The 13986-nt window shown below is 40.5% G+C and overlaps 1 pseudogene; it reads right to left on the bottom strand.

Annotated features, from left to right (window-relative positions):
- Positions 1-1472: 1472 nt before the first annotated feature.
- Positions 1473-3043, bottom strand: LOC148155567 (uncharacterized; annotated as a pseudogene).
- Between the last annotated feature and the right edge of the window lie 10943 nt (positions 3044-13986).

Genomic DNA, 13986 nt, shown 5'->3' with positions numbered 1-13986 from the left:
TTGTTACTAAAACCAGGTAAAACCAAACCATAAACATTCGAGCGTATTTTCTGGAGGAGGGGTTCCAGGGAGAGTGCATAGAGCATCCCCGAGAGCGCGCAGCCCTGACAAATGCCTCTACACACCCTAAAAGGAGCACACAGGCTGCCATTGATCTTGAGCACACTCTCAATGTCACTGTACAGTACCTGGATCTTGGCAATGAGACCCTCGCTGAACCCAAACCCCTCATGGTTTTCCAGAGGAAGCTGTGTTCAACGCGGTCAAATGCCTTTTCTTGATCTAATGAAATCAAGCCAGTTTGTAAACCCAATGAACCGGAGACTTCCAAAACGTCCCGAATCAGGTAGATGGTATCTACCATGGACCTGCTGGGGACGCAATAGGTCTGATCCCGGTGGATGACCTGCTCCATAGCCTTCCCCAGCCTTGTGGCCAGGGCCTTGGAGAGGATTTTGTAGTCTGTGCAGAGGAGGGACACGGGGCGCCAGTTCTTAATGTCCTGCAGGTTGCCCTTTTTGGGCAGCAGGGTGATGACCGCCCTGCGGCAGGACAAGGGGAGTGAACCGGTGGACAGACTTTCATTATAGACGTCGAGCAGGTCTTTTGCCAGAATGTCCCAGTAGGCTTTGTAGAACTCCACCGTGAGCCCATCAACGCCCGGGGACTTCTGGCCCTGCATATTGAGGAGGGCTGTGTGGAGTTCTTGGAGCCCCAGGGGGCGCTCCAGCTCAGAGTTGGTCTCCTCGGAGACCTGGGGTAGTTCGTCGCAGAACTCCCTGAACAGCTCCTCGTTCTCTTTGTGTATTCACTGTTGAACAGAGAATAGTAAAACTCCACAGCCCTCCTCCTGATCTCACCTGGTTCACTCAGTTGGCGCCCCGTGTCCGACAGCAAAGAGTGGATCAGCTTCCTCTGCCCGCGCTTCCTCTCCAAGCTGAGAAAAAAGCTAGAGGGAGCATCCATCTCCGTGATGTTCTGGATCCGGGACCTGACCAATGCGCCTTGGACTTTATTCTCCAGCAGGTTGGCTAAAGTTAGCCTTTTAGATTTGAGAGCTTCAATATGCTCTCGATTTCCTGTGGATTCACTAAGTCGTTCTAATTCCACGATATTTATCTCCAGATCTCTGATAGATCTGGTAATGTCACGGGTGACATTGAGAGTGTGCTGCTGACTCAGCAGTTTTATCTGTACTTTTCCGTAGTCCCGCCACTGTTTAAGACTGGTAAAATCAGACTTTCTTTGTCTAAAACCAGTCCAAAAATAACTTAAAACCTCCTTAAAACCCCGATCATAAGTTAAGGCTGAGTTAAAATGCCAGTAAGCGCTTCTAGGTAAGATGTTTTTGATAAAAACACTTCCTAAAAGCAACGAGTGATCTGTAAAAGCCACTGGTAAAATCTGGCATGTTTTAAACACATTAAAATTGTGTTTAAAACAATAAAAACGATCAAGACGGGCTAAAGAGATTTTATTTTCTTTAATGTGGGACCATGTGTACTGCCTGGAGCCTGCATGCATCCTTCTCCATACATCCACCAGGCCATGAGACGAGACCAGCCGCCGCAGAGCACGTTGGGCTGCTGGATGCGGCTCTGCATGATTACGGTCTAAAAACTCGTTTTCAGTGCAATTAAAATCCCCACCTATAAAAACATAATCCTCAGACCCACAATCACCCAACCGCTCCCTAATTTTCTCATAAAAATGCTTTTTCTCTGCATTGGTGATAGGAGCATAAATATTAATAAAAACTATAGTAAAACAATCAAACTTTGTCTTGACTAAAAGACACCTCCCCTGAATAACATGGTCAATTTCTATAGAGTTTGGGGTGAACGCTCTAGAAAAGAGGAAGCCCACCCCTGCACTCTGGGAGGTGCCGTGACTTAAAATGACCTCCCCCCTCCACTCTCTGACCCAGTCAGTCTCTATTAAATGATCGCTGTGCGTTTCCTGCAAGTAAATTATGTCGATTTTCTTTTGGTTCAGCATTTGATAAATCAAAGCACGTTTTCCAGCCTCCCTCGCCCCGTTAAGATTCAATGATGCTATTTTAAAAGAATCCATGTTGGGCAAGAAGCTAAAAACAAAATACCAAAAGACTATAAAAAGTAATAAAATACTACCGTGCATCATTTAAAATCAAAGTTGTTTTCTAACTTTAGTCAATATTTTCTTTAATCTAAAGACTTCTGCGTCTGCAAAACCTGATACCTCTTTGTTCCTGATGTGATACCTTGCTGAGAAATAAAATAATTTTAAGTCAGGAAAAAAACTTTCAATCTTTATTCCTCTGAATCCTTTAATTTCTTTTAAAAAATTTCTAAAAGACTCTACAGGGTATCTAGGTACTTTGCAACTCATTTGTGTGACAGATATTTCACTGTTGTCAGAGAACCAGCTCTCATTGTCGCTGCTGTCCGACACCTCCTTCCTCTCTGCAGCCAGCTTGCAGGCCTGCTTGCTGGCCTGTACAGCTGTCACCACATTCCTCCTTTTGCTTCGCCTCTTTAACGGGGCTGAAGCCTCCAGTTCCATTGCCTCCTCCGTTTCACCTGTCTCTCCTGCCACTCCAGTTCCAAAAACCAACTCTGCACCATTATGTTCCTCCACCTGCACCTCTCTTTTCCCTCCCTGATCCCCACACCCTAAATGTTCCTCATCGCCCCTCACCTTCACCTGCTGCTCTCCCTGCACACCATCTCTCTCCCTCACTTCACTTTCACCCTCACCATCATTCACCCCATCACTTCCACCATTAATCCCATCACCACCGCCATTCACCCCATCACCACACAACACTGTGCTCTCATCCTTTCCTTACACCTACACTCATTTTCACACTTTCCACTCCTGACACCTCAACAGTACCTTCCGCCTGCTCCTCCGCCACCACCGTGGGCTCTCCCGCCGCAGCCTCCACGGGCTGATCCTCCGCTGCCCCGGCCTCACCAGGTGGGCTCTCCACCCGCTCAGCAGCAGCGGGCTGCTGCTTCGCTGTACTCGACGGGGCTGACCCGGCCCTGTCGGGACACATTTTTACAATGTGCCCCTCCTGACCGCAGCCAAAACACTTCATGTTAGAGGACGTAGCAAACAAGATGTAATCAAAATCATCCACTCTAACATGAAATCGAAGGTTGAGTTCCTCATCCCTCCGATTTAATATCATAAACAGTTGTCTCCTATGGGAGACAACATGTTTCAGCAACGGTGATTTACACCCAGAAGGTACTTTTTTCACCGATGACACCACCTTCCCGTGCCGAGACAGCTCTTTGATCAAAAACTCGTCACTTATGAACGGAGGTACATTTGATAAAGTTACCTTAGTTGAAGGCAATTGTTCGTTATTCTGCAATAGCCAGCCACGCCTTAATCTCACCACCGACTGACTACTGACCAGTTCTCTGTCTAACAGGTCCGGAAAATCCCAGAATCCCGGGTCTTACCCTAAAATAGGTATACAGGAGATTCTCTGTTTAAACTGGCGGCGGAGAAAACTCGTCTAGCTCTAACTACCTACCTACCAGAAGTTACGGCCCTTTTCAGTTGAGAAACAGTCGGCAGAGTAGCCCTCACTGCCGCATAGCTTCAACAACCACTCCTGTTAACGATAGCTTTCCTCCTGAAAATAACGGGCACTTGTTATCGGCTAGATTGGATTTAGTGACTTAGATTTAAGTCCCAGGGCCATTATTTTTACTCACCAAAGGAAAGTACGAAGCCACCACATCTCTGGAATCATGTATGTTAATTTTACTTATTATCAAGAGAACCCTTAATGATCAAACCGACTCAATTAATCTCAATGTCCACAAGTTCTATTAATTTTTGATAGGTAATTTATTATGCAAGCTTTAGCAGGGGTAAATAACAAGTAGAGTTTCTTTCAGAGATTACAATTCGTGACAATATAAAATCAATTTAAAATCGATCATAGCCTACTCTCATTCCTAACCCTAACCTGTGTCACTGGTTCCACCAAGCGAGGCTTTTGGGGGCAGTTCAACTCACACCCGGTGGCAAATTGATCTTGGCAGCTGAGGTCCTCAGATGTCCTTGGTCAGAGTCTCTGTCCTGGCGGAGCAAAGTTCTCTTTTCAGAAAAGAAGCAAAGTCGATCAGTCCGTTATCCATTAAACGAACAGGATCTTCATCACTCAGTGACCTTTGTCTTTTCTCCAAGTCCGCCACAGTAGAATACGGATCATTGGGTGGAGGCAGAGGGGTCAGCCGAATCAGGAACCAAGGCTGGGGGCTGATGGATCTTGTCCCTTCTTTGCGGCGCGAAGTTTCAACTCTCCCTCGGTCCCAGGGTGCGGTCCTCTGCTGATCTTCAGTCTGCGCCCTTTCGTTGTCTCCTCCTCAGCGCCGCGGACAAAGAACAGTTTCCTCCCCAGCTCGCTGATTCTTGGTTCATAGTTGTGTGTGGGAGAGGTCTCATGACTCATCCTTCCCGAGTATCTCATCGGAAAGTACCCGTCCTCCCCAAACCTCACTCCACCCTGAATTTGGAAATACCCAAACCTCCCTCTTTTCTTGTCTGACTGCTGCAACTCCTTTCCAATACTTCTCTTTTTTCCTGTTGGCCATCTGGTAGTTATTGCCTTTTTTGGAGTTGTTCTGGGACCTCCGCCCAGCTCAGTGTATTGCTTTGTGACACAACTCATTTCTCCTTCTCATGTACTCAAATCTACAGTCCTCTTATAATGTACCATGAAACACAATCAACTCAAAACATAATCAATTTGTTCTATCTACTTATAAGCCCCATCATCTCAAATCATTGACAATATACAACAATTAAGTTGTTACTACAGACCATGAATACAGAGTATATATTCCAATTATACATTACAGACATTGTAATTACAGAAACATCAATCATTCCAACTGTTACACACATATGTAATTTGTATTTCATTCCTTTAATCATCCTTAAATCAATATACAAGATCACTGTTATTTCTCAGGCCTTTACCCTGCTTTCTGCGTGTACCTAGAGAGATCTCACAAGTCCATGCCAGTTTTTTTGACACAATGTTAGCGGCGTCACCTGTAAAAACAAGCCGTTCACTGAAATGCCTACCTCCACCAACTGTTGAGCCTGCTCTTCTTTCTCCACAAACAAGACGACAGCTCCACTCATGCGAGCTGCCGACTTGATGGACTCATGTCCAATCACCTCTCCCACCGCCAAACAAACTTGCTCCACGCTGCACGGAGAACCAGCACCCACCTTGATGCCGTTCTTCCGTGTCAGCGTGGAGAAAGCCCCACCACCAGACACCATGGCGTCGTCAGACGCCGGCCAGCCAGGCACGCCTGACGGCCACACCCGAACCCAACCAAAAACCCCTAAAACGTGACAAAACTAACACAAAAATACAACTAAACAGTTAACATAAACACCCAGTGAAAAAACAGTAAGAAAAAAGCCAAAGATATAGAAATACAATCACTCGCTCTCTCGCTCTTCTTTCGCTCTCCACTCACCCTCCTCTCACACGAAGAAGAAGAAGAAAGGTTTTTCTCAATACCTATATTTCTAATAATATGAAATGTATTGTAGATGTTGGCAACAGCTGAGGTGTTCCACACATGCAGAAACCCCTTTTTGTCAGTGTTAGCTTCAAAGTGTCTTAATTGTGAATAAACTAGTCATATAGATTGCTCAGGTGTAATTTGGCCCATTTTATCACAAAACTGTCTTGTATGGACTCTGTTTTTATGTACTTTTGGTAAATTTGTAATTGAATACAATTAAAAATATAGCAGTATAGCAATTTTGTTTCATTGAAACCAAGTGTTTCCTTGGCTGTATATTTAGGATAATGGTCTTGGTTGGAAATCAACTTTTGTTTCATCTTCAGATCCTAATCAAACATTCATCCTTCCTTCAGTTAACTTGTTTATTCTGCTGAAGAATAAGCAAGTCTTGCATAATGAATGTCCATGTAGGTCACTGTAGTTGAGGTCTTTAATTTATGTCTTTATGGCAAAATCTTATTTGCTTAGGAGCAAATAAGATACGCTGAAGCTATGTGAGCTTCAGAGTACCTGCAGCTCTGTGAGAATGATTCTTGGCTCTTGGACAACTTTTTAAATGGTCTTTTTGCTTTATTTGTCAGACAACTCATGAGAAGTGTCTGACCTCGGGAGGTATATGGTGAGATTATGTTCATTCCACTGTTAGAATATTCAGAATTTTAGAAATGCAGTTAAAATAATTTTGCAACACTAAAACTTTTTTCAATGAACTGGAGAAATTGACAAGCCAGTATGTCCTGTGATTTTGTTCAGTCTTGGCAATCAGGACAAATTCTTTTACAATTATTTCCTTTGTAAAAGTGTCTGATTTTATTCTGAAACAGATTAACTCATTTTTCATATGGGTAATTCTGCCTCTGCAATCAGCTAAGATCTCTTTGCTCTGTTATTGTCATGACCAGCAGTAGCTGAGTTTAACTCAGAGATTCCAGGAAGCTTTCTTCATTTCTGTCCATTTTGTACTTTGAATCAATAAAGAGAAAGAGGAGAGCTGAGAAGAACATCATGAGCTCTGCAGTTTACTTCACTTTAGTTTCCAAGATCAGTAGGTGGAGGCTACAATCAATAACAAGCACAACCTAAAAGAACAGCTAGATTTAATTATGAAGGTGCATGTTGGCAGGGATGGATGTGGACATTTGTGCTAAATTGCAAAATGAGGAAGGCAATACTTTAAACTGAAGGCCAATTCATATTTAATGCTGTTGGAACAAAAACAACTGTTTGGAGGGAATATTTATTAAATTATTCATATTAATATCATATCTGGTATACTCAGAAAGATATAAAACTACTCTCTACCTTCATACTAATTAGATTTACAGAACAGATGTTAGTCAGGTTGAAGGTCCTTGATTTGCTGTCCTGAAGATGATATTCTCTATTAATGTTTCTTAACAAAAATAAAATTTTATTTGAAGGAGTTTTACATATATTACTAAGACTATTAGATACAAATATTTCTTGTGAATGAATCCCATGAGTTGTTTTATTTTTTGTGAAAGTCTGTCAGTGTTGTCACATTATTTAGCTTTTCAAAAGGAAACTGCTGTGGAAGCTTTGTATATTCTAACAGACAACATAAAGTATGTAGTGTAATGTCATAACTTGTCTAATGTTCATTTAAATACATCTTAATAAGCACTGAAAATGATGTGATAAAATTATAAATATTTTTAGATAATGAACTTCAGAAATGTTTTCTGACAGAAATGACCTCATCCATCCATTTTCTGTACACCCTTGTCCCTAGTGGGGTCAGAAGGTGCTGCTGCCCATCTCCAGCAAAATATTTTGGGCAAGAACTCCATGTAGAAAGACCAGGGCTGGGAATTGAACCTTCTTGCTGCAAGGCAACAGTGTTACCTACTGCGCCACTGTGCAGCCCTGCAAAAAAAATCCCGTCTATATAGTGGGATTCAACAAGCTAGAACTTCATTTTTAATTGTTTTGTAGCATTTTAAGTGTTTTCAGTGGTAGACTGATATTTGCAGCCTGACTAGTCTGCATATGTGCAGGACTATCTACAAAAATATGGTGGTGTACCATATATACTGACAACTTTCTCTAATGACCCAAAATATTTGATTTTTTTTTATCAGTTTGCATAAAATCTGAAGGCTTTCAGGGTCACTTTTACACAAAAGTAAAGCATTAAACAGAATCTCTTTGTTCAACAAATATTTTGGTTCACCATCTGCAAGTAAGTGGTCAGCGGATAGACACAGACAACAACAAAGGCACAGCATCATCTCTGCACATACTCCCACTCCTCTTTTGTGATTTTTACATTCAAAAAGGAAACAGAGCATCATGAACCAGCTTAGCACACATTTCAGGACATCCTTACTCCATGGCTAAAACATGGTTGTGTGTGTGCAATGATTCCATCATTTATTCATTCTCCCTGCCTCTTTTATGGAAAAACCACAGACACCACATTCTTTCATGGACCCTTTGGCTGCTTCTTATAATTTAATGTATAGAATTATTGCATGTTGGAGCTGAAGGCAACAACAAGCCTTTTAAAGTGCAGCTGGTGCTTTTTGTTTGTGTCAGACAAAACAGCTCCCAGCACAAGCACAAAAACATTATGAAATAGCATGAAATTTTGATTTGAACACAGATTAAAGAGTACAAGAACAAGTGAGGAGTGTATTAATTTTGAAGACCTGGCTTGAAAATAATCATAGGGACAGGAAAAAAGAAAAATAAACAACTTGAAATTAAATTAAGCTTTTTATTTATCATTTGTAAACATTTTCCTTTCCGGAATGCATCCCTGGAAATTGACTAAAGATGAAATTGGAATATCTATGTCCACATATGTATAATATCATAGCAAAACAGTGCATTCTGGTCTGAATGGAGAAGTTGCAGAAAGCTGTATGCTGCAAGTCATGCAGGGCAGAATATGATGATATGATGAGACCAAGATTTCATTTTGCAAAACACACCACAACATTGTGGCAGAAGCCTCATGCTAGGGGAAAATCTCTTCTGCTTCAGCTTTTATTGAGGGAAGCTGGACAGAGTGTGTCAGGGCAGTACTTGGAGAAAACCTGTTAGAGACCGCAAGACAGCTGAAACCATAGCTTTAGACCAGGACAGAACAAACAATCCAATTACAAATCTATGGCATGGCTGGAAAATTCAGGTTCACAGGCGCTTTGGATTTAATCTTTCATCTTGAGCTAATTTAAAAAGAAAAAAAAAATCTACAAAATTTAAATTTCAAGATGTGCAATGTCAGCAGAAATATACCCTAGAAACTTGCAGCTGTTACTTTATTGAAAGATTGTTGTAATGGTAATATAAAAAACTTGAAGAAGTAAAAATGGTATAAATGGTGCAAGGCACCATAAATTTTTCCCTTGTTTCTCTTTCCTGACATTTTGATTGTTACTGTCATCAAATCCAAGATTTGTTTTAATTGTAGTACGATTATGCAGAAAACGTAATGAAATTTATTTCTTTGTCTCTCCCTCTGCCTTAATAAGCCAGGATGCTTCCCCTTTTCAATGGAAATGCAAAATAAATAAATCAGTTTAACATGAAAATTAACTTCATGACCCTGGAGCATGCATTTTTTATCCTCGTAGGTTTTGAGGTAATTATTTTTTCCTAAAGTAAATTTTGCAAGACTCAGCAAACCCCCACCATCTAGAGCGGTCACAGATAAACGACGCTGTGAGGAGGAAGCATTTGAATCCCTTGTGAAGTCAATTGTTTATCCACCTTCACTGCTTTTAGCCTGCTCATCAGGAGCAGATAAATTAATTAGGCAGGGATGTGGATAAAAGGGGGTGTTGATTCTCCTCTCTATCTTTGTTTTTCTTAATAAATTCACTGGCTGGAAAGTGACAAGAAGGGGATAATCAGCTTCACTACAGTTCTTGGCAGAATGTGGAGGAAGAAAACTATTATGTGATAAGAAATTAAACTATGTTGAGGATGCCGTAAAAGCATAGTATAGACAAATATAAAATATTGTCACATACTTAATTAATGTATAAAATTATTACATTATGAGGAACCCACTGAAATAGACATTTTGTGTGTGGGTAAAATTGTTGATACCCCTCTGACCAAAAAGTTCACAATGTCTCTGAAATAACTCCAAACTGAAAAAAATCAAACAAAAATCAGACATTATTTCTGATTTTTGGTTCAACAGAATAATTTTCAAAAATAAACTAATGAAACAGGCCTGGACAAAATGATGATTGAAAAGACAGAATAATTTGACCATGGGGACATGGAACATTAAACTAAGGTGTGTCCTTTAATTAGCATTACATGTGTCTTCAAACTTTTAATCAATCAAGTTTACTTGTACAGCACATTTAATCAACAAGGTGCTTTACACCATGAAAACATAAAATATACACACATAAACACATCAGTTAACAATTGTGAAAACCAGTAAGACACATTGTATTTTAAGTGTAATTGTTAACATCATCAATATAGCCTACTTTAAATGTTGATTAATGTTCCTTTTATATTGATTCGAAAGCTACTCTAAGCAGGTGGGGTTTTAGCCTTAGTTTATACAAACTCATTGTTTCAGTTGATTTGCAGTTTTCTGGAAGTTTGTTCCAGATTTGAGGTGCATAGAAGCTGAATGCTTCTTCACAGAGTTTAGTCAATCTGCCTGTTTAAAAGTGACAAGTAGTCACTGTGCTGTTTGGTGACATGATGTGTTCCACAGTTGTCTCAGAAGATTAGAAAGAAAGTAACAGACAGGGATGTTACAGGTAAAAACCTTTGATGGTAGCACTTATTATTCAGAGATTGAACATCTGTTGGTTGCCGGTACTTCTCTCAGAAGGAGAGTGAGTACCCAATCCAGCTGCAGCCCACAACAGAGTTCACAGAAAACCCTTTAGCTGGAGATTCAGCGGGGTTTAAAACATTCATCCAAGTGACACATCTCACTTTAAATTTAAATAAGTTTATTTGATAGGGACGGACACACATTGACATAGACAAACTGAATAAAACAGCAGTCCCATGTTTGCATCATGGTGCAATAGCAACAGCTAATTCGCAGCACTTGTCCCTAGATGGGCTTTTAAAAAGTAACTCCAAAAAGTCATTCCATAGGCTAATTTACTAGCGGTCTGAGTCAAATTAGCTCCCCATGAACCACAATTGTTAACAGTCACTCTCCTCTTTTTCATAACAGGCTCTTGGAATTCGCCCAGGTTAAAATTTGGTGACTTGGATTACGAGTCATAGAGCCGTTGTATTTACCACATGACTCATTGGCTAAAGCGGTCGATCAAAACCTGCTCCACCTTTCTCTCTTCAGAATCATTCACCATTGATATTTTATAACCTTCAAAGAACTTTGGGGTGACACATTAATTGAATGTCCACACCATCTCAATGCCTGTATATTCTGCTTTATTGAGTACACTTTTTTTTGCAGGGCAAGTACAGCTTAATTCAGTAGCAGAAATAATAAAAATCAATCATCTTAATCTAACCTTCCTTTCCCTAACGCTGACACTGAGAACTAAATGGAACCTTTGAGAGATGGAGTATGGAATTTCAAACCCCAGAACTGGCCTGATGATGAAGAATGTGTCCCAGCAGAAGGAGAAGGATGAAGGCAGGTGTCCCTGCAGCTCTGATGAGCTTTCGTCTCCACATGGATGTTGAGGTTACACAGGCCTTGGGTGCTGGCTGGAAGAGCTCTGATTTAGAAAAGCAGTTCCTCTTTTTGCCTTTGTCATTTGTCTTTGGGGTCTGTACTCAGATGATGAGATAAGTTCAATTTGGAGCCACAGGTTGCTGGGCTGAGGGGTTGATTCCCATGAGCAGGACAGTCTCCGGCCCATCTGTGGCCCCGGCTCTTCTTCATCGGCAGAGTTCTTTGTCCATCTTGATCTTGGCTCGAATCTGCCAACCATTTGCTTTTATAGGGGTTTCTACCCTATGGATGTGCTTGCATTGGCTAGGACGGTTGCTATGCTTTTTCCATTGGCTGTCTGCTTGAGTAGATGATCTCAAATCCACCTTTGTTTTGGAGATATTATGTCATGTCTGTGTTCTTGTCCCAGGGTTGCTCAAAGGTCACACTCCATCTCTTAGCGGCATATTCAGGCCTTTTCTCAGCAGTCTTGGTCACTCGTCCATCTGTTTCCTGATCAGCAAACTCTGCTGCAGTCAGTCACATTTGCTCTCCTATGACTTCCCCCTTTTCCTAACCTTTCACAGAGCATCTACCTCCAACACAACACCAGTGATCTTTGATTGCAGTTACACATTTTACATTGTCAAAATCACATCTACAAGCTATTTAGCTTCTCTGATTTAGCATTAAAACAATATTAATACAAGTATTTTGCATTTGCTCTTATTCAATTACTAAATCTGTTTAAACTACATTCTCTAAAACTTTCTGCAGGCTGGAAACTTACTTCCTCTTTTTTTAGGAAGCCTGCTGTTCCTCTTTCATGGCTTGGCAACACTGTCTCTGCCTGACTGTAAGAAATACAAAAAGAAACAGAATTAAAGCAAAGTTTGCATGAGATGAAACATAAAAGCACAACCTCCTTGATCTTATTGAAGTTTGATCGTACTGTTGGGTCTAGATGTTACTTTGCAAGATTCATTTTAAAGGTAACTTCATGTTATCTCGACACCTCTTAGTTGTCATGCTGACGCTGCTGTCTTGATGGACATATTCACTTACATGTTAACATTTTGAGGGTGAAAGGTCCACATGACTGTGTAGCGCATTATTTCTCAAATAATGGGGTGCACGCCCTCTGGAGGGCATGACAAGGTGTCAAGGGGGGGCGCGAGAAACAGGATGACTGTCTTTACTCATGTAACATTGACATTCAACATAAACCAGGATTAGATTGGCTACAAATAATTTTAATAATTAAAACAAACGTTTAACCCAGTTAAACAACGTTTAACTGAAGTCCTAAAAGGGGTGCGGGTTTTAATGTTTTTATCTTTTTTAATCTTTATTTTTTTTAAATCTCTTTCCCTTTCTTACCGTTTATTCAATGTCACATGCCGTTTTTTTAATTATGTAAAGCACTTTGAAATGCCTTGCTGCTGAAATGTGCTATACAAATAAAATTTGATTGATTGATATGACAATTAAATATGGTCTCATTGATTCTCCTGTTACTAAACATGAGTTTGATGAAAACTTTGTGACAATATTGCATTTAGTAGTTTCTGGAAGTATGATTCAACAAGGCTGTTACAGTTTAAGAAAATAAATTTAAAATATGCTAGTTTTAAAACTTAACATGTCTTGATTGAAATAGCCTAATTATAATTTTCAGATTAATAACTTATTCTGCCCTATTGACCTTTAAGTTACCTGTAGTTACAGCAGATTGCCTGCTAAATCTTCTGATCTGCCTTTTGTCTGTGTGGGAAACAATCAGGAGAAGTTCCAGCTTCACACTGATCTGTGAAAAGCCATTAAACAGCAGGAGTTCAGGCCAGTGGAGGAGAAGCTCTGCTTCCACTTTGTTTAGATAAAGGAGACAACTGGTGTTTGATCTTGAAAACAAATTGTAGGGAGTTTCTAACTTTTAAGAGGGTCAGAGATAGCTCCTGGTTGGATGAGCAAAGATACGCCCTATTTGAATAAATTAAAGAGAAGAATACGCCTTTACTATAAACCTTTGTACACAGGAGTAACAAATCAGATTTGCTCTTGCAATTCTCCAAAGACGTCTTTGGTTTTCTTTCTTTCCTTCTTTCTTCTTCTTTTCCATTTGTCTCAGGTAAATGAATGTATGTCTCTGTTGTTCGGTAGTTTCTGTTGTAATCTCATGCATTGTCTTCTATTAGATTAAACTCTGAAATTCTGTGACGTCTACACCCGTTTTCTGTGTGGCTTCACTTCGGCCCGCCGGGAGAACCTGGGATCCGTGAGAAGAAGATTGAGCCAGAGATTTTCCTAGAATATATTATAACCTAAAATCTTCTTCAACAAGTTTCACCAGCAGATGTCACTAGTTAGCACCAAATGAAGCATGAGTAATGAACCTTTTTGCAAAGCAAAGGGTTGGAAAGCTTCATTGCTTCATGAAGCTTCATTTGCCCATCACTAATACATACGAAAAGACGCCGCCAACGATAGATGAGGACCCGACAAGAGACAAAGAGAACAGGTGGACTTAAATACACAGGGAGGGTAATCAGGGAATGAGACCCATCTGGGAAGCAAACAGGGAAGACAGGACAGGGACAAGGCTAAACACAGAAAACCTCAAAAATAACTACACAGAAAACACAGAACACAACAAGCACTGTGTCACATCAGCCAAGTTGCTAAATAATGCACATAAAGGATAACTTTGACTAACATATTAGCTTTTAATTAGCTACATTAAGATTGTAGGGAAAAAAACCTACCGTATTTTCCGCACTATAAGGCGCA

The sequence above is a fragment of the Poecilia mexicana genome, unplaced genomic scaffold, assembly GCF_051168715.1.
Source record: "Poecilia mexicana isolate PSO_F unplaced genomic scaffold, ASM5116871v1 scaffold_14, whole genome shotgun sequence".
Lineage (NCBI taxonomy): Eukaryota > Metazoa > Chordata > Actinopteri > Cyprinodontiformes > Poeciliidae > Poecilia > Poecilia mexicana.
Note: the sequence above shows the minus strand (reverse complement) of the source record. Positions and strands in the feature narration are given on the sequence as shown.